The sequence below is a fragment of the Camelus ferus genome, chromosome 12 (assembly GCF_009834535.1).
Source record: "Camelus ferus isolate YT-003-E chromosome 12, BCGSAC_Cfer_1.0, whole genome shotgun sequence".
Lineage (NCBI taxonomy): Eukaryota > Metazoa > Chordata > Mammalia > Artiodactyla > Camelidae > Camelus > Camelus ferus.
The window spans coordinates 33,434,464-33,456,457 of NC_045707.1; the positions used below are offsets into that span (position 1 = coordinate 33,434,464).

General features: G+C 40.1%; 1 non-coding gene and 1 pseudogene across 1 annotated transcript; both read left to right on the forward strand.

The window, feature by feature from the left end:
• The first annotated feature begins 5,738 nt into the window (after nucleotides 1-5,738).
• LOC102504532 lies at nucleotides 5,739-6,783 on the forward strand (annotated as a pseudogene).
• A 12,568-nt stretch (nucleotides 6,784-19,351) lies between these two features.
• Nucleotides 19,352-19,457, forward strand: LOC116667869. The gene has a single exon (XR_004324922.1). It is a non-coding gene; the product is annotated as a U6 spliceosomal RNA (small nuclear RNA).
• The last annotated feature ends 2,537 nt before the right edge of the window (nucleotides 19,458-21,994 follow it).

Sequence of the window (21,994 nt, forward strand, 5' to 3'; positions counted from 1 at the left end):
AATAGTGCAGGCGCATATGAAAAAAGCAGAGTCTGCAAAAACTTATAATGAAAGTCAACAGGGACTTGCCTCTTCCCTCCCCTGCTCTCCCATCTGATTTCTCAGATGAAATTAAGTGCCTGTAACTTGTAGCCGCTGCTTCAGGTGACTGACTTACATTTCTAAATTATAGGCTTATATATCATTTTTTTGAGAATCCAGTTGGAGGCATTATCAACTGACTTCTTTCCACAGCAGATGAGGATTTAGAACTCTAGAATCATTTACTTCTTCATTCACTCAACAAATAATTATTGAACACTGATGGTGCCAAGCAGTGAGCAGGCGATGAGGATGCCACATCAGGTGACACAACAGACAACATTCCTTGCCGGCAGGGAGCTTACATTCCAACCGGAAGAGAGACATTAAACAAACAAGCAAAATACATTGGATGTGGTTGTAGTTCAATGGAGAACTGTTAAGGAAGGAGGGGCTGGGTGGAGGGGCTCCAGTTCACATGGGTTGGTCCGGGAATATTTCACTGAGAAGTTGATTATTTGACTGTCATCTTGGGAAATTTTCTTATATTGTTTCTTTGATAATTTCTTCACCTTTGGTTTCTCTAGTCTATCTTTTTGGACACCCTATTGATCAGATGTTGATTCTGCTGGTTTAATCTTCTACACTGCCTGGATATTTTAAATATGTTTTTTAAATTCATCTTTTTGTTTTGTTCTCTGGGAGACTTTCTTGATTTTACTGTTATAACTCCTCATACACAGGTATGTGGAGCTCCTTTTTTTCTGAGAGTCTTTAGGTCTCCTGGGACGTCACCTCTGACTTCTAGGCTCGGAATAGAAACCCAAAGGCTAATAACATTTTATACCCTAGGAAATGAATGGCAGACCCATTTAGTCACCCTGTTTTCAGCCCTAAACCTACATACCACCCACTACTCTATTTGGCATCCCCGAATCCTAAGCCTTTCTGGGATTCCTCTGGGCAAATCTGATTTGTCTCTATCTCCCTGTGTGTGCAGTAGAAGAGGCAGCTTCTGCTCTGCTAAATTTGTTAAATCTGTATCCCAGAAATATGTGGAAATCTCTTATTTTCTATTGACTCCAGTCACATCATTTTTTCCCTTGTGGACCTATAGCTTTTACATGCCTTTACTATGATTCTGATGGGATCTAGGGAAGAAGAGGAAATCAATGCATTGGCTAATCTGCTGTCTATGGTTGGATATCCATGTACAATTTTTTAAAGCATATATTGTTGTAATTTCCACCATATGTATGTATACATTTCTGTACAGTTCCCATACATTTTTCTCCAGTATATTTATCTGTGTGTGTGTACCCACAAACATACGTATGTATGTGTGGGTGCGGGTGCGTATCTATATGTATTTGCGTTTGCATGGGTATACTCTTTTTCCCATCATTCCACTCTTTTGGAATTAAGAAACGTAAACTCAAGAACTATCATCAATCTCAAAGATGTAAAGTCCTATACATTAGGTGTCAAGGTGAAAAGAGCACGGCATGTTTAAGGCTTGCAAGAATGGCTGGAGTGTGGGTTTGTTTTGGGAAGAGGGCAATGGTCACAGAAGGCACTGGAGGAATATTTTTTAAAACAGCGCCAGATCCTGAAGGGCCCCGTAAGCAAAGTTAAGAAGTTTGAAGTTTACCCTATGATCTATAGAGAACCACTGAATACGTTGAGCAGAGGATGATGTAATCAGATTGATATTTTAGAAAAACCACTGACTACAGCAGAAAGAATTGAGTAGGGGGCAAAACGGAGATAAGGATCAGCCCTCTGGTGGTTGCAATGATGTAAGCGAGAGATAAAGGTGGCCTGAACAGAGGCAGCGGCAGCAGAGAGGGAGAGAACTGGAGCCATCTGAGAACTATTTAGGAAGTAGAGTTGATGACTCTTGGTGTTTGTAGACTTGAACAGCCGTAAAAGTATTACATATAAGAACGTACGGGGTATAGCTAAAGTGGGTCTTAAATATAAATTTATAGCCTCAAATATTTCTTTAAAAGAGAATTGAAGTGAATAAGCATTTACTTCAAGAAAGTGCATTAAGTCACTCAAAAAAAGACACCAAAGTAAGATCTCATCTTTTTTTTTTATACAAAACATTATTGGGTGTATTTTACCATAATAAAAAATGGGGGGAAGAAGAACATTATTGGTTATATAAACAAACACCCATTTGCCCAAGTAAAATTTCTATCAGCCAAGTAGTAAAAATGCTGATTTCATTCAGTCTGCCCTCTTTGCTTTTTTATATCTGTATTGATCAAAAACTTCAATGGGTTAGTAGAAATTCGGCTTTCTCGTGGATATTATGTATATAAACATCTATATGTATATGCAATATGATTCTCTGTATGTATATATCATAGTCCAAAGTGGACATTTTGCCTCTAAATAGAAAACAGCTCTGAGAGAAGCAATATATCAGGAATAAATAAGGTCATGCGCCCGGGGTCAGACAGCCCTCAATTCGTCTCCACTTTTCCTCGGATTACCTGGGTGACTTTGGCACATCTACGTCACCTCTGAAGACTTCGGTCTCCTTCTCTGCAGATGACAGTTGTGATGACATTGATGCCAGCCACTGATGACTGTGGTGAAGATTACCAGTTCCTGTGTCCTCAGTGCTGACCCTGCTGCCCAGCAAAGCCAGCGACCCTTAAACAGGAAGCCACCGGAATTATAAAAGGGACAACCATACTTTAATGATGGAGGGGAACTTTCCATTTTGACGAGCACTGCAATGTACACTTTCCTTGGGCTTTTGATGTTTGTAATACTCCATGAGATAGGTCTGTTCAGGCCTTATTCCCATTTTATAGACAGAGCAGCTAAGCCCTAAAAAGCTGAAGTGTTTTGTCTAAAGCTGCAGAACTATTTAGTATCAGAACCCTGATTTCATGACTCCCCAGTTCCCTGATCTTCCTATGATTTATCACAACAGGGAAGCTACTTAGACAGCTCCTGTGGGAAAAAAACGAACAAAAAAAACCCCTTTATTTTATTAGTTTAAGTGGGACACGGGTTCTCTTAAGACAGTAGGATTAATACTCTATAAAAATATAGACCTAGGATGGGACCTTTGGAACAAAAAGACCTGTAGAATCTGTGCACATTCTTTTTTTAAATTAATATATGATCTACATAGAGTAAAAATTTACCCTTTCCAGCTCAGCTTCGTGGGTTTTGACAAACACCTGCAGCTGTGTAACCATCACTGCAATCAAGATACAGAACAGTTCCAAGAGCCCCAAAATGCCCCGTGTCACTATGTAGTCAACTCATTCCCCCATCCCCGGTCCTTGGCAACCACAGATCTGCTTTCTCTCCCCATAATTTTGTCTTGTTCAGAATGTCACAAAATGAATACAGTCTGAAGCCTTTTGAGTTTGGCTTCCTTCTCTTAGCATTGTGCATTAGAAACTCATCCATATTGGTACTTACAGCGGTCCATTCCTTTTTTGTTCCATTTTGTGAGTGTCCCAGTTGAGGAATATTTGGGTGGTTTGCAGTCTTGGTGATTACAAACAAAGCCACCATAACCATTCACGTACAGGTTTTCATGAGAACATCAGTTTTCCTTTCTCTTGGGTAAATACCTGGAGGCAGGATTGCTCTACGTTAACCTTCCGAGGACCGTCAGCCTGTTTTGCAGAGTGGCTGCACCATTTGCATTCTGACCAGCAATGCGTGAGAATTCCAGTTGCTCTAATTCTTACAAGCACTTGGTATTATGGGGGGTGGGGAGGAAGGAGAGGAAGGGTTGTGTTTTCTTGTTTGTTTGGTTTTTTTAACCATTCTAATAGGCGTTAAGTGACATTATGTTATACTAAGAGACGGCTACAAACTGAAGCTTTGTGTCCTCCAAAATTCATATGTTGAAAATACTAGCCCACAGCATGATGATATTTAGAGTTGGGGCCCTTGGGGGTGACTAGGTCACAAAGGTGTAGCCCTCATGAATGGATCAGTGCCTTTGTAAACAGACCTCAGAGAGATCCGTCGGCCCTTCCTCCACTGTGAGTTCATAGTGAGAAGATGAACGTCTCTGAACCAGGAAGCGAATTCTCTCTCATCAGATACTGAGAATCTGCCAGCACCTTAATCCTGGATTTCCCAACCTCCATAATTGTGAGAAACAAAGTTCTGTTGTTTATAGGCTACCCAGTTGATGGCATCATGGTATACAGCCCGAACGGACCAAGACAGAGACAGTAGTAATGACAACAACCCAAGGATCCCTGTTCAAACAAATAGCTCTTCTAGCTGACGAGACCCTAGGCAATAACCTCGCTAGTTGTTTTTCCTTCTTATCCAACTAGGTGTATCGCTTAAGCGTACATGTGGGTGCACAAACATACACAGACATGTGAGCAAGTCTCACCGCTTTTGTCAAGTGCACCCTTTTGGACTATCACAGGAGATTTTCTTCTAGTGCCTGAAGAACAGTGTGTGCCCTTCTACACTTTTCCAAAGAGGAATAAGCAAGACTTGTAAGGTTTGGTGGGCAGAAATATGACTCCCAAAGATGCCCACGTCCTAATCTACTGAACCTGCGAGTGTGTTACAATATGTTACGTTTCGTGGCAAGGGGGACTTAACGTTGCAGATGGAATTACGGTTGCCGATCTGCAGGTCTTGAAATGAGGACAATTTCCTCAGTCATCCAAGTGAGCCCAATGTAATCACAAGGGATCTGTAGAAGTTAAAGCAGGAGAGAGGAGACTCCGTGTCAGAGTGACGCAGCCTGAGAAGAACTCAACTTGTCATTTGCTGGTTTTGAAGATGGAGGAAGGTCACACACGAAGAAATGTGGGCAGCCTTTAAAAGCCAGAAAAATGCAAGGAAATAGATTCTCCCCTAAGCCTTCAGAAGGCTTACCAATGCCTTAATTTTAACCTAATGAGACCAATTTTGGATTTCTGACCTCCAGAAACTCAAAAGAATAAATTTGTGTTGTTTCAGGCCCCTGAGTTCGTGCTAACGTGTTACAGTGGTAGGAGGAAACTAATACATAAGAGTCTTTTCCATGAAGAAAGACTGGGTGGCCACGAACTGGATACATTTCTGAAAGGACTTTCTTCCCATTACTCCACAAAATCCTGACTATTAAATGTTTGTGATCCTTGCCTTTGTTACAGTTTCTCAGGATTCGGTCCGGCACATCTTCTCGGCCCTCTGTGTCCTCCCTGTCTCTCTAACTTCATCCACACTCATGGAATCAGATACTGTTTTTATATGGGGCTGAGTCACAGGTTTGTGTCTCTCACTTATCCCTCCTTTCAGAGCTCCATTCCAGAATATCCCCCCTTGAGTATCTCACAAGGATCTCAAACTTAATGGGTCCAACACGGAACTCTTCATTTTCTGCCCCCCACTCCCCATCCTCACATCCCCAGCCTGCCTTTCCCTAGACTCCCCCAATTGCTCATGATAGAAACTAGTCAAAAAACATTTTGCACCTTTTCTCAACCTTTGATTACCAAGTTTTGTCAAGTCTGTCCTTAAATCTGCCTCTGATTTATCCAATTTTCTCTACCTTTTGTCACCACCCGAGACCAAACTATCATCATCTCTTCCCTGATGCACTGTAACAGCCTCCTAATGCCACTGCTTCCCCCAGCGCCCCTCTGGTTCAGTCTCCACACTGTAGTCAGAGCGATCTTTTCAAATATGAATAAGTGGGGAGGGTACAGCTCAGTGGTAGAGTGAGTGCTTAGTATGCACAGGGTCCTGGGTTCAATCCCCAGTACCTCTATTAAAATAAATAAATAAATAAATAAATTAACCAAATTACCGCCCCCTCAACCAAAAAAAACATTAAAAAAAAAAAAAACATGAATGAGATGATCCATGCTTCTGCTTAAGAGCCTTTAACGGCTTCCTGTTGCTTGTACAAGGATTCCACATCCGCTCTTCTCGGCTGGAGTCATGGAGGGTGCAGAAGAGAGGAAAACGGAGGTTCCTGCTGTACCAGAAACCCTTAAGAAAAAGAGAAGGAATTTTGCAGACTGAAGATCAAGCACCTGAGAAAGAAGTTTGCCCAAAAGATGGTTTGAAAGGCAAAGAGGAAGCTTATCAATGAAAGACCTAAGCACCATTACAAGGAGTACAGGCAGACGTACAGACGTGAGATTTGAATGGCTAGGAGGGCAAGAAAAACCGGCAACTTCTGTGTGCCTGTAACCCAAATTGGCATTTGCCATCAGGACCAAAGGTATCAATGGTGTAAGCCCGAAGGTCCAAGAGGTGTTGCAGCTTCTTTGCCTCCTCCAGGTCTTCAGTGGCACCGTTGTGAAGCTCAACAAGGCTTCAGTTGACATGCTGACAACTGTGGAACCATGTATTGCATGGGGTACCCAACCCTAAAGTCAGTAAATGAACTGATCTCCAAGCGTGGTTATGGCAAAATCAACAAGAAGTGAATTGCACTGACAGATAACACATGGATTGCCCCATCTCTTGGTCATTATGGTACCATCTGCACAGAAGGTCTGATTCATGACATCTATTCTGTTGGAAAACATTTCAGAGAAGCAAACAAATTCCCGTGGCACTTTGAATTGTCTTCTCAACAAGATGGAATGAAGAAAAAGACCACCCATTTTGTAGAAGGTGAAGATGCTGGCACCAGATCAACAGGCTTATTAGAAGGAGGAACTAAGAAGGTATCTACTGTGATTATTTTTGTAACCTGGTCAGTTAATGAACAGTGACTGCTTTCAAATTGGAAAAAAGAAAAGAAGAAGAAAAGCAAAATCCAAATCCTTGAGCATGGCTTAAAAGGCCTGCCTGATCCTCTCCTATCTCTCTAAATCTATCTCACGCCACTACCCCTGTGCAGCCACACTGACCTTCTTTGAATTCCTTGAACATTCCAACCTCCTTCCAATGTCAGGGATTTCATACAAACTGTTCCTTCTGCCTGGAACACCTTTCTCCCAACTTCCCACACGACTCTTCATTCTCCAGATTTCATCTTATCAGAGAGATCGCCCCAGATTTAAAGTAGTTCTCATAACAACCTGCTGCAGTCTTGCATAGTTCTTATCAAAATCTTTAATTATACGTGCACTTGTCATTGAATTCCTGTAACCCTTACTAGTCTGCACGTTCCCTAGACCACATCTATTGTGTCCATCTCTGCATTGCTCATTCCAGGCGCAGCGTCTGACACATAGTACATGCTCAGTGATGTTTGATAAAGGAATAAATTCATAAATGAATGATGATTTGGGGGCAAACAGTTTTAAAAACTTCCCATCCTTTCACCTTCTAGAAATTATTTCTCCCTCTGTTCTCCCACCAAACTATCTTTGCCACTTCCTCCTCCCTTCCCTAGCCAGTGCCATATACTAGAAAACCTTTCTGCAATATCAAAATACATCTATCCTGTCACATTCCCACAGGGACTCTGCCCTCTTCTGGCCAATATGGGAACCAATTCCATTTTAACGGAGCTTGAGGACTATTTTTTTTCTTCTCAGATATTATTTTATCAGCAACTTCTGGAAAACTGAAAGCTTGCCCCCAGATAAAGACACCAAATCCATTCCTGTTTAGTAAAGTAGATAAATTAAGTCCATTACTAAACTCATGAGCAATGAATCCTAAATATAACCCTGGCAGATATCTTTTGTTAATTCAACACCTATTAACTATCTACTCTGGCTGTGAAGCTTGGGACTTTTTTCAAGGAGCTCCAGAACTAGTGGGAAGAAATGATATTATAAAAAAGATATTACTAAAGGAATGAAGCTGTCCCCGGTGTAGACAATGTCCATCTCACCTCTCCCAGACCAAGACACCGGGGAGGCGGATGATCCCTCGCTAAAAATGTAATCAGCTCCTATACATTACGCAGGTATAAGACCTTCTCATATTTCCATCATACTTGAGAGAATGTCATTTCTAACAAAGGGTAGAGGTAGGATCAAGGAAAAGAGCTAATATACTCTGCAAGACTCCAGGGGGATGCTTGGAAAATCATTTCTTTCTTACAGGCCTAGACGACATTGTCTCCAGAACTGTTAGTACTTATATGTGTGTAATCCAACAGTTCATTGTGGGACAAGAGGAAACGCTTGCTGGACAGGGTGTCTGCCACTCACCCCAGCAGGGTGATCAGAAAAGTGGTCTGGACTTGAAATACCCACATCTACCTCGGGCTGCTCTGAGGCGCTCGGAACATCAGCGGCCACCTCGGACTGCCCTGCTGGTGCCACCCCTTCTCATCCCTCACTCCACCCCAACCCCTGAGTAACTCATACTTGGGGAAATGCAATGCTAGGGAAGTGGACCCAGGAATAAAACCAAATCCTGTGTGTAAGGGTAGGATTTCCCCAAAGGTGGATAGAGTTTCTCCCATAGGAGTTTAGAAAAAAGAGGCATATTTTTTAAGAGAGGCACAGAGGCATAAGGTTGGATGTGGAACATCAATGAGGAGCACCCTGTGAATTGCTCAACTTCTTGGACTGTTTTCTCTTAGACTGTGGGAAATGTATTTAGTGTACAGTTTTAGAGTATTTACTATTAAATTATTATTATATTATATAATTGTCATGTTACATTAGCATAAGAATACTAAAGGGGTCAGGGTATAGCTCGGTGGTAGAGTGTGTGCTTGGCATGCACAGGGTCCTGAGTTCAATCCCCAGTACTGTAATTAATAATAATAAAGTAAAATAAATTTTAAAAAATAATATTAATACATGATATCAGATTATTACCATTACCCTCCATGTGGCAATTCTTTTTAGATATACCAAATCTTCAGTAGAAGTTGATTGACTCGTAAATCTTTGTATGAGAATGTTGGGTAAATATAGATGGTAATGCAGAATAATTCTGTTCATAAGAATCTTTTGATGGCTACAAATCAAATTGGCTTTACGGGAAAAGTGAATTCATTTGCTCGTTGGACTGAAAATCCAGGTGCTCAAATAAAATATTCAAGAATCTCTCTTTCCTTCTCTTAAGTGCAGTTTCCTCTGTGTTGTCTTTATTTCAAGCAGTTTCTCCTACAAACGGGTGGAATGGCTACTGATAGCTCCAGTTTAGCAACTCCAACAAAATCAGAGCTTCTATCTCCAAAATGACTCTGAAACTGGCACTAGGTAGATATTTGTTCGCTCCACTTGTCTAATCTCAAACCACGCACTGTGGACAGCACCCATCAAACCTGGGTAAGATGTCCATCTCCAGAAACAGGGGGTTAAGTCTGACTTAGGCCCCTGAACTACATAGACCAAATCTAAAAAAACAGCTCTGGATGACAGGCACAAAGCATTAAAAGATAGATTTGTTAGATCAGGATTGCCAAGTCTTCTAAATTAAAAAAAAAATACTGTCTACAGCCATACCATCCTGAACACATCCAATCTCATCTAAATTTTTTTAAAAATTACTTATTTTCTAAATAAAAATATAACGAAGTAAAGGAATAGAGGAGGACAAAGTTTTCTCTTTAGAAAAGGTCAGTAGAGAATGAGGTTGGGACTAGTGGTCAACTCTCTGACACAGAATGTTCCAGGTTGGAAGAAGGAGAAGGGCAAATGCTCTGAGGGCAGCTGGAACACAGCAAGCAAGGAGTAAATGGCAGATGAAGGAAGAGAGGCAGAGAGGAGGCAAGTGAGGGACAGACTTCGAGACCATGGCAAAGACCGTAGAATTTATTCTCAATGTAACAGGAAGGCATTGAAGTAAGTTGAGCATAGGAGTGACATACAGTTACTTGTATTTTAAGAGGATGGCTGCCTACTGTTATAGACTTTAGGAGGCATCAGGGAGGGGAGAGAGGAAGCAGATGAGCGAGGAGGCTCAGAGCACCAACAAAAGATGAAAGGTAACAGTGGCTTGCGTTACAAAGGTGGTGTAGGCGCTGGATGCACAGTCAGATTCAAGAATTATCTTTGAAGTTAATGCCAATAGGATTACGGGATGGACTTGACATAGGATGTGAGAGAAAGAAAGGAGTCCAGAATGATTTCAAGGTTGCATGCCCGGGGAAGCGAGGGTTCTATGGCGGTAACAATACGTAAGGAACACTGGCAGCATCTCACAACACCACACACACACGTTTGCTTGAAGAGCTCATGAACTCTGTTACCTACGATCTGATCCTTGATGCCTGCATGTGCCTGGCAATCCTAAACACTGCTCTCGAGACTGTCATCCTTCAGGCCCACAGGGAAACACCTCTTCGTATCTCTTGCCTCATATCCTTGAGCCATAAGCATATGACTGTCCTGAAGATGTCTAGGTTGTGCTCTTGCCAGTGCCGGAGATGAAACACTGCTTTGAGTGAGAAGAGGATTTGAGCAGTGGAAGTTCTCAGGTAAGAGAGAAGGACAAATGACCTTGTCAAACCTCCCCTCTTATGTAGAAATAGCATCATTTCCCAGCAGTACTGAGCATCACTTTTCCTGCTTCTCTTGATGTTCCAATTTGTGGCCTGGGAAATACCCACCAATTATCTCGTTATTCAAAACTTTTGCATATGGTTTCTGAAAAAAACAATTTGCAACATTTAAAAAATTGACATTACTTTTAAATTTATTTATGTAGACTGAGAGCTAACTAACGCATGAACTATAATACTGATTTACATTGGTAATTCAATTGAACATTGAACACTAGATTTGCAAGTCGTTTTACTTTTATAAAAATATCTAATAAGCTTTCATTAACTTTTCCAAAAAAATTAAATTTAAATATATGCAAACTAGGCACAGAGCCCTGCAGAGGTAAGCTTTGAACTTTAGTTCTGTACAGTGATCAGCTGCATTTCTTTATCCATGCTCAATCCGATAAGGGCACCCGAGCACCAGTCCACTGGGTATGAACATTTTTTAGAGATGGACCTGTTTTCGTTTAATAATTTTGATTTTAAATGTTGATATGCATTAATACCATATATATTTTTCCCTTTTGATTTTATAGACAATTTTAACTATTTAGAAGAAATAACTTTTTTAAAAATACAAAAATAACTTTAATTTTTAAATTTACACTAATTTTAATATGCACTCATGAGATATATCTAATTTTGTACCCATTGAATACAGCCATATTTTATTGTTTAATCCTTTAGAGTCTAACTGCCAATATAACACAAATGAAATGAAACTCTTTATTACAGCATGATAAATGATTTTGCTAAGCCAAGAAAACTCTATTTTATGGAATAACTGTGTAAAAATGTACACAATAATATGTAATAACGGGTGAATTACGTACATCTTTTTTACTACTCATCTAAATATTTCCAGCCTTTACATTAAATGGTGTTAGTAATGACAAATTGAATTCAGGCATCTTCAATGTTTTGCCAAATTTCAGTCTTACAAAAGTAATGTTTTATTCTGTTATTACTATAGAACATTTGACAAGGAAAGAAGATAGAACATATTTTATTCAACCAGATTGGTTCAATTTATAACTTAAGCATTTGGACATTTGGACATGTGGTATGTGGGTGTCCATCGGGGCTCTTGCCTGGGTCCTGTAAATGATAGGGCAGCTTTGTTTAAAACACCAGGAGAGCACCAAGAAGAGTGTGATTAACTCTGGAAGGTCAAGAAAGGTTCCACTGAGGAACTGGCACTTGACTGGACCATCAAGGATGGTTAGGAGCTCATTAGGCAAAGGAGGAAGGAAAGGCATTCAGACAGTAGGACCCACACATGCAAAGCTGAGTGATCCTGTGCTGTGACATGCAGTAAGCTTGACAGGTTTGGGCACAGTTTCATGGAGATAAGGGAATGGTTAGGCATGGAGCTAGGTCTAAGACTTGGAGAAGGACTTCTAGAACTGATATCTTTTGTTGGCACTCATCATCCACTGCTTTTATTCATTCAGAAATATGTGTCAGGCACTAGGCTGGATGCTGGAGGTACAACTACAAAACAGGCACCAATTTTGCTCTCCAGGAGTTCATGGAGAGAGTCTAGTGGAGGAAGATGTTCTGTAACAGTCACTACGCATGTCTTAGGGAGCACCTTAAGTAACGGATCCTGGTACAAATATCTTTGCAATTCTACCCAGCCCAGGATCTTATATCAAGTACTCTACAAATAATTGCTGAATTGAAGTGAAAAGATTACTGCTGGCATATTTGAATTTATTCTTAAGGCTACATTGGAGGAAGCACACTTGTGAACTAGTCTCAAAGGTCTCAAGTCTGAGTGATGTAGGGACTCCACAGCTCACTATTAGAAATGCTTTGAGGGAGTTGAAGTCTTGCAAACAATAAAATATTAATACAATTTAAAATAATAACAAATCATGATTACCAATCAATAGTTGCCATTCATCAGTCATTTAGTATGTGCTGATCACTATTTTAAGTGCTCTGCCTGAATGAGCTCTACCATCTCTTGATGCTCACACCAACCCTATGACATAGATGGAGACACTGAAGGGCAACAGAATGAATTAACCTGCCCTGATACAGCTAATAAGCAACAGATCAGAAGTTCAAATCCAGGTCTGCCTGGATCTAGAGAGACCTGGAAGGTGTCCTTTACACACACACACACACACACACACACACACACACACACACACATACACAGAACAGATAGAGCTTTTAAAATAGTCCAAAGAACTGTGATCACCCTCAAAATGCACCGCCTTGTGGTTTTTTTCTCTCCTGGCAATTTTACAAGATTTGGACAATGGCCACATCTATATAATAAACAGATGGAACCTGGACCTTTTCCATCTGGCCCATCTCTAAAACATGCTCATCTCAGTGGATTGGTGCTGGGGTTTCTGTGGTGGGTTAAGGGACCCTCCAGCCAATAAGGAAACACAGTTACTCAACTGACAGAGCTAAGTGATAAGGGTTTCCTTCTGCAGAGTTCTTAAGTCCTGTTAGTGTGAGTCTACTTGTCCTACCAAGAAATAGTTGAGAGACACATTTTTCCCCCAAATTGGAAGCATTTGCTTCTGCTAGAAATGTTTAGAAGAATGTAAATATTCAGAGAAGGGAAAGAACTACTTCTCAGGATCCAAAAGCTTAATGAAGAAATTTCCCTACAGATGAATCTTAATCACTAAGAGCCAGAAGATGACGGGAGAGTTTGCTGAAGGAAGTAAAGCTGAGGGAGCTAGGCTGCCATGTACGGCTGTGCAGGTTGTTCACAGGTTCTTATAATAAGCTTTAATGGAAAAGAATCTGAAAATATATGTATATATGTATGTATATGTATAACTGAATCACTTTGCTGTACACCACCTGAAACTAACATTATAAATTAACTATACTTCAATAAAAAATAAAATTAAAAAAACCAAAAACAGCACAAAAAAAAGGTGTAGTATATATATATACACAATGGAATACTATTCAGCCATTACAAAAAATGAAATAATGCCATTTGCAGCAACATGGATAGACCCAGAGATTATCATATTAAGGGAAGTAAGTCAGAGAAAACAAATATCATATGATATCACTTATATGTGGAATCTAAAAAAAGATACAAATTTTATTTACAAACCAGAAATAGACTCATGGACGTAGAAAGCAAACCTGTGGTTACCAAAGGGGGCGGGGTGGGAAAGAGGATGGAGAGAAATAAATTGAAAGTTCAGGATTAGCAGATACAAACTATAAAATAGATAAACAAAAGGTCCTACTTGATAGCACAGAGAACTATATTCAATATCCTGGAATAGCCTATAATGAAAAAGAATGTGAAAAGGAATATTTATATATATATAAAACAAATCACTATGCTGTACACCAGAATCTAGCACAAAATTGTGGATTGTCTACACTTCAATTAAAAAAAAAGAGGGAGAGAGAAATCTAGACTCAGTTGACTACCCTAATCCATGCGAGTTCTGGAATTACCTAACACAGAGCCTAGCACACCGTACTTGGTCAAAAGGCTTCTTCCTTGTTCCTCTTTCTCTCTCTCCCTTCATCACCCCAATCTGTTTCCAGGATTCTTCTGGCTAAAAAATATTTTATTTTCGTGTTCTGATAAAACAGGGAGGCATGGTCTTAAGCCATAGGTTGTTCTTCCCTGAGAAAAAGTTTAATGAATGTTTAATAAGTCCAGGACATTGTCCAGAAATCAAAGGAGATACAAAGACAGATGAGCCTTGAGTGTGCCTTCGACGAGTTTCAGTCTAGAGGAAGACCTCAGACGGGTGTTCAATCATTGAACAAGTATTTATTAAATGCCTACTATATTCTAAACATCGGGGAAGCCACAGGGAACAAAGTAAAGACATTGCTATCATGCTCAAATTCTGGAGAAGGGAGATTGACAAGAAAGAAATAATTATTTAATGTGTCTGCTATCATAGTGCCAACGTAGTGCTGTTCCCCAAATAGCGCTGGTTGTCTGCCTGCTGTGCACATGGTGACAGCACTCTTCCCTTCCCCTTCTGGATTTAGATGTGGTCATGTGACCTGGTAGTGCCAAAAACACAGGAGCAGAAATTACTTGTGTCACTTGCCAGCAGAAGCTTTAGGAGTCTGGACACAGACTACCACATTCCCTTACCACTGCTACCGTAATTGTGGAAGCAACATGTTAAACGAAGCCTCATCACCCTGAGACCCTGAGTGCCTGCCACAAGTGGAGCCCCCTGCTGGTCTGCAGTGACACGCTGCATGAGTAAGACACATTTTTGCTATGTTTAGCCACTAAACGTTTGGGGATTATCATTACCACAGAATAATCAGAACTTTTCTGAAAAGAGGGAATGGCTCAGTATTCTGCAGAAAAATCAAGCAGAATTAAGGGTATTTTTAAAATGAGACAAGAAGAAGCGGTTTTTATTTCAGATAGAGTAGTTATAGGAGTCCCCTCTGATAAATTGATTTTTGGTCAGAAACACTGAAAGAAATCAGAGTGTCAGCCATGAGGATATCTGGGTGGAGAGCATTACAGGCAGATGGAACAGGTAAGTGCAAAGGGCCTGAGACAGGAGCGTGCTTGGCGTGTCTGAGGTGATCAGTATGGCCAAAGCACGAGGAGCAAGGGGAGAGTGGTAGGACATGAATTTGGAAAGGTTGGTTGGTTGGGGGGGGGGGTGTGCAGACAAGGAGGGCTTTGTGGTCCACATGGATTATATGTAGGGGTCAGGGGCAATGGAAAGTTAGAGACATGAGAGACGATAGCAGGTGGATGAATGGTACTTGAGCTGGTCATCTTTGACTCTTACCTCTACCTCACCTCTCATATCTAACTCATGATCAAGTCTTAATTATATCTTGGATCTCTTCATGCCCTGCCCCAACCCCAATGCCACTACTTTGGTTCCAGCCTTCTTAGCCTTGACGTGAACCACCACCGCAGTAATTTTCTAACTGGCCAAGTCCTTTCATTCTCATAGTCAAAATGAATAGTCTATGTTACAGACACTCCCTCCAGGAACTTAGCCTTCAAAAACTCCAACATGATGAAGTCACACAGCTTGGTTATAACACATCAGTGGCAGCTCCTTAGCATGAAATCTGAGGCCCTCCAACATACGTCAGCCCATAGGTCCTCCTTTCCGTTCCTGACTCTCACCTTCGCCCTCTCCACCTCTCTTCCAGAATGACCTCACTCCTTATGGCTCCCTAAGCGCCATGTTGTTTCACATCTCCGTGTCTTCGCACGGCCATTCTCTTGCCTTTCCCACATCCTTATCTGCCAGCATCACTCTAAACCCTGCTTAATCATGACTTCCTCTTCAAAACTTTTCACGACACTGCCCCCACAGTGGGTGCAATGAGGTGAGGTTCCTCTCTCTTCTACCTTAGCATTTTGGAGATTACATCCACAACTGTAGCTAAGATGTAGTATATATTTATCTCTTTATGTGACTGTCTTTTCTTCTGGTGTAGTTCATTCTTTGAGGATGAAACCTTGTGATTCACCTCTCTGATCAGGGCTGGGCCATGTACAGCTCTCCCCGCATCGCAGGGTCATTGCGAGATCTCCTTCAAAGGCATTCTCTGAAGGCTTTTCCCAGGACTCGCCTCCTAAACCTGTTCTGGGCCCAGTTGCTCACTCTTCTTCCAACTCTTAGTTTTAGTCTTCGTTATCTGCTTTGGGCTTCATAGTTTATTGCTGTCCATGTTTCCAGCCCCAGACTTTGCTTTGAACACAAAAAACTTACCGTCTTATGCCTGCTTGGATCAATCCTGGTAAATGGACAGCCACCAAAGCCAGGGTCCTGTCCCCTAATTCAGCCAGTAGGTGGGCACTGCTCACCTCTGTACACAACAGCTGTTCCATGCAGGGTGGCAGCGTGAGCTGACCTCCCCCTGCAGAAGGGGCTACACCTTCCTTTTTCTTTGCTGTGTACCCCTCACCCCTGCCAAACTCTACCTCAATAGGAGCAAAGTTTCAAAAGGTTTGTAAGGCATGAGGCGGCAGCTGCCCTCAGGAGCTTGGGTGGCCTCTCTGGAGCCCACCAGGCTTATCTAACCCCCTCCCCACTACCTCCCCATCTCTTTTCTCCCTCAAGTAGCTGGAAATGCCTCTGGAGCCATCACTTAGCAATAGAATTAGTAGAATTTGTCCAAGCCTGCCTGAAATAGGGGTACAAAAACCACAAGAATGAAGTTGTGTGCTTTTTTTATTTAATACTTGGCAATTCTTCTCAAACAGGCATCCTGATATGGGTGAGGGGTCGGAATGAGCTGTACTCCTTGTCAGACTTTGTTATGTTAGCACGAATCTCCTCCTGGGGCCATTTTGCCTCAAAGAGTGTGTTTTGAATCTTCTCTGTCTTGGAAAAACCCACAGGAGCTGTGAGTAAGGATGGTGGCATGCAGGGCCTGGGTGTGGGCTGGGATGGCTTTTGCCTGCCAGCTCCAGAGTTTCTGGGAAAGCATAATTGTGGTAGGAAGAATTTCTAGGCAATACTGATTTCAGAGAATAAAGGTAGAACTGAAGAGAGAATAAAGCTCAGAAATGAAAATTACAAAAAAAAAAAAGGAAGAAGAAAGAAAAGAAAAGAAGTGAAAATGAAGGATCAAGGGACCCATCCTCTTCAATGGCCTGTTAAGGTCATTACTTCCTGTTTGATGCAAAGAGGATCCAGTGTAGGGGTTCTGAGCTTGTGCTGTCCATGGTGGCTTCATATCTAGACGGTAAAAAAAAAAGTTGTCAGGTCCCCAGTTGGAAGAAAGGGCACTTAAGCCGATCAGGGATCTCACAGTTAGATCCAGATCTCACAGAAGGAAGAGAAGGCCTGGCCGTGTCCACGCAGGCCTCTTCTATTAATAGCCTTACCGTGGCCTAAAAACATATACGAGGAGACTTCAAATGGCAGATGACCGAGCACTTGACATCTTCTCTGCTGTCTTATCCTGGCATGGATTAAGGGCTCGTGATACTGTTTGACAGTGCTTTATTAAAACCAGAACTAACTTCCCTTGAGTTCTGGCTATGGGTGAGGTTTGTTCAGGGACCACTGAGAATGGGAAGATTCAATTGGAAAGGTGTACAAGCTTGTTTTCACACAGGGCCTCGTGCTCTCAATATTTGAAATAAGGTCCTAACCCCAGAGTAAAGTGATTTCCAGGTCACCCCAGGGAGCACGGGAGAGACAGGAGAAGCTAAGGAGAGAGCTCCTCTGAGACTCGGTCAGGAGGCTGGGCCTGTGTTTCATAACACATTGAGATCACTTGAAAGTGTTTAAGTTCCCAGAGAAGAAAGATCAGCTCAAGAGGTTCCTAAATGGAAAACTGGAGCAATTACTAGGGTAGCTGCGATACAGCTGCTGCCTCAACTGGAAGGTGAAAGGGAGATATGCAATATCAAAATTTTAATTTATATTCACTTAATATAAGAAATACAGTAAATTAATAATTTATATATTAATATATCATTAATATTGATTTAATTCTACAAAATCACATTTTTATATTAATATAGCATATTAATATTAATTATATTAATTTAATATTTAACATCGACTTTATTAGATATATGTTTAATCTAGTGTGTGTGTATGCGTGTGTCTGTGTGTGTGTATATATATGTGTGTGTGTGTGTGTATATATATATATATATATATATATATATATATATTACTGGATCAGATGTCACCAAACCTTCAAAGACCATATAACACCAGTTCTGAAGACTAAAAATAAGGAGAAGCTCCCCAATTCCTTTTATGAAACTAAAAATGCTGATATTAAAACTCCACATGGGCAGTATATCATGAGAGGCATTATATGCTAAGCATAGCTATGAACATAATCGCACAAACTTCTGGTAAAATGTAACATTTATTCATTAATTTTTTACAAAAGAAAGTAGAGAAGAGAAAGAGGGAAGGAAGAGAGAAAGAAAAAGAGAGAAAAGGGAGGAGGAGAACAAAAAGGAAGAAAGAAAAAAAAACTGTAAATGCAGAATAAAATGTTCTTAATCTGATATAGGTACCCGCCAACAATCTAAAACAAACATCATACTAAACGTGAAACATTAGAAGCATGCCCTTTTTTTAATTGAGATGTAATTGACGTATAACATTATATTAGTTTCAGGTGTACAACATCACAGGCTCATTACCTCTAAAGTCAGGGACAGAGGAAGGATGCTCACTATTACCACTTCTATTCAGGACAGAAATCCAGAACAGGGAGAGAGAGAGAGAAGACTGGAAAAGTCAATATTGGCCAATGATATGGTTCTCTACAGAGAAAGCTAAAGATAATTCATAATTGGTTCAATAAAATTAACGACAGCTCATCAAAGTTGCTGGATATAGAAGTAATATTTTAAAATAGTAGCTTCATTATACCTAATAAACAGCCATTTAGAAAATGTAACCAAAGGTAAGACCCCATTCACAGTGGCAGCAAAAAGATATAAGGCAGATAATAAGCTTAACCAAAGATGTAAAATATCTTAAGGAAAATATAAAAATGTGTTCAAGGACATAAAACCAATCAATGGGGACGTATAAAACGTTAATAAATGGAAAGAATATTGTAAGAATATTAATTTTTCCTAAATTAATCTATAAATTTATTGTAATTCCCTATTTTAACAGGTTTTTGACTAAATTTGACAAGCTAATCCTAAAATTCATATGGAAGGATAAAGGACCAAGAGCAAGCAAGACAATTTTGAAAAATAAAAATACAGAGGGGGACATCTTGTCCTCCCAAATATCAAGATGTATTATGAAGCTTTGGTCCTAAAACAGAGTGATATTAGCTGGAGGACAAATAGATGGACTAGCGGAACAGGATAGAAAACCCCAAAATAGACATTCACATACTGGGTACTCAGTATATGTACTTCTGGTGCCAAGGGGCCCATGAAAGTAACATAGTAAACAGTGGGGGAAAGTGTTCGCTGCTGCAGCACATATACTAAGATTGGAACAATACAGAGCAGATAGCATGGCCCCTGCACAACAACGACATGCAAATTTATGAAGCACTCCATATTAACAAAAAAATTGTGGGGAAAGAATGGGCTGTCTAATGAGGCAAGAAAACTGATTACCTTTATTTTTAAAAATGAATTCCACATATAAAAATGAACTCCAGGTTAATAAAAAGCCTAACTATGAAATGCAAAAGTTTAAAATTATGAGAAGACAATGTGGAGAGTATCAAGAAATATAAGAATGTCTTTATGACCCTGTAGTAAAAGAATTTCTTAAATAAAACACAAAATTTAACTCATGAAAGCAATTGAATTCTTCTATATGACAAAGATCAGCTAAATAAAATGCAAAGACACACTACTGGAAGATGTTGATGACATAGTTAAGAAAACATTAGTACAAGAATGCACATTTTAAAAATCTATAAATTAATAAGAAAAAGACCATAAAATAGAAAGATGGGCAACGATCTGAACAAGCCATTCACAAAGAAAGGAAACCAAATGGCAAGTAACCACATAGACTGTTCCACTTCCCTGGTAATTAGGATTAAACAAAAGTGAGATAGCATTTTATGCTAAGTAATTTGGCAAAGATTAAGAAATCTGACAACACAGGTGTTATATAAGCCCCAATCAGGCATGAGTTACAGTGCCGTTGCTGTGAGTTCAATGTTAGTGAATCAACAACATACATTAAATAAGATGTCTTTAAACAGAAACACATAAGACAGGTGATGCACTGATTGGCTGATAAAAATGTAACCAGAGGATCACAGGAACGTTACCCTATATTTCACCTAAGAGCAATGGTTTGATACTCATTAACTTAGTGTTTCCAGGAACATTATAGAGCATAACTACTGTGGACAATGAGAACTAACTGTTTATTTTAAATCTAAGGAATGGGTATGTGAACATATTTTTAAATTTTATGTGTGTAAAAAGCATAAGACTTTTTTGTGTATAAGAAATATTTCATAATTGTAAAACACACAAAAAATAATAAATAAAAGACCAGTGGGGCCAAAGCTAGTGAATGAGGAGACTGAGGAAGCAGGAAGGGGCATGGTCATGAAGGAGCAGCAGGCAAAAATATTAAGTCTGAATTTTATTGAGAACTAGAATAAGTAACTAATACTAGCAAAAGATTGTGCAAGATAATTTGTTCTTTTCTTCTCTAGTCTCTCTTCCTCTCTCTTCCTACAACTTTCCCACCCAGCTCTCAAGAGGTCCAAATAGCTGGAAAATCATCTTCAGTGTGACTTCCCAAGGATATACTACTTTAATAAGGATTCTGACTTTGTTTTTTGGCCAGCCTGCTGACAGCTTGTAAGCCTCGCCTCTCTCTCTTTCCCTTTGCCCCACGTCTGGGCAAGCTGATAAGAAAGCCTGGGTGTCCTCTCCTTTGGCACTGATGGGAGTACAAACTACACAAGTCCCCACTCAGGCACAGAAACCCTCAGCCTGGACCTGCCCCTAAACACCCAACCTAGTCTTCTTTCTTTGCTCTCTCGAGACATTTTCAGACCTGCTTGGTGTCTCTACCCTGCTCTCCCCAGAAAAGCCTCTGTTGGGTAAATAATAAACCTTTTCATATCCTCTTGGTGTTCCTCCATATTGGAACCAAATTATGGGAGGGGGTCATTCTTCTTTTTACAAATGGCTAAACACTTTTAATTCAGAAAAATTATTCCAGGATTAAGAAGGAATTAATATGCTTGAGGGCCTTGGGGAAATAAATATGTCGAGAGACTAATAAGACTAAGTACAAATTTTAGAATAACCAAAGCAAAACAACTTCTTTGGTGAGTGATGTATAAATAAATAAATAAATAAATAAATAAATAAATAAATAAATAAATAAATAAATAAATAAATAACAGACATTTGTTATTTGGTCTTATTTTAAACGCATTGCATTTTAACCTGGATAGCATCTTATTCTTGTGTTACAGTTAAAGATAAATAGGAGTTTAAACTATTTATTACTTGTCTGGTGTTATTATTTTTCTTACTCATTATAGAGTCCCGTATCTGTGGACAGAAAGACAAACACCATTAAGCACAGGCGTAAAAGGAAGATTTAAAGCTGAGAATGAAATAGACATTGAGAAAAACATTCCGGCAAACCGCTCCCCATCCTAAACACAAGGTAATGCTACCAGCTGACGCTCGTGGTACAATGAGGGCAACCATAGCAAGAAGATAACCCAAATCCAGCCCTACTGTCTAGGTTGACAATCTCACACTGGCAAAAATAGGAGGCATGCCTATTACAAGGCACACTGTTTACTTCAGTCTACATTCCTCTACATAAAATATCCAGCTTTCAACCAAAAACTGCAAGACACACAGAGCAGCAAATAAAACCTGTACACTATTAAGAGACAAAACAATCAAGAGAATCACATTCAAATAATAAAGAGATGTTAGAACTATCAGACAGCGACTTTAAGCTCCCTTAAGAAGCTCCCTCAGGAAGAAATAGGTAACTAGTCCTGTATCGTTTAAAGAAATTGAATTTCTAATTAAAAGCCTTCCAAAAAGGAAAATTCCAGGCCCAGATGACTTCATGGCAAGTTTTATCAAATGTTTAA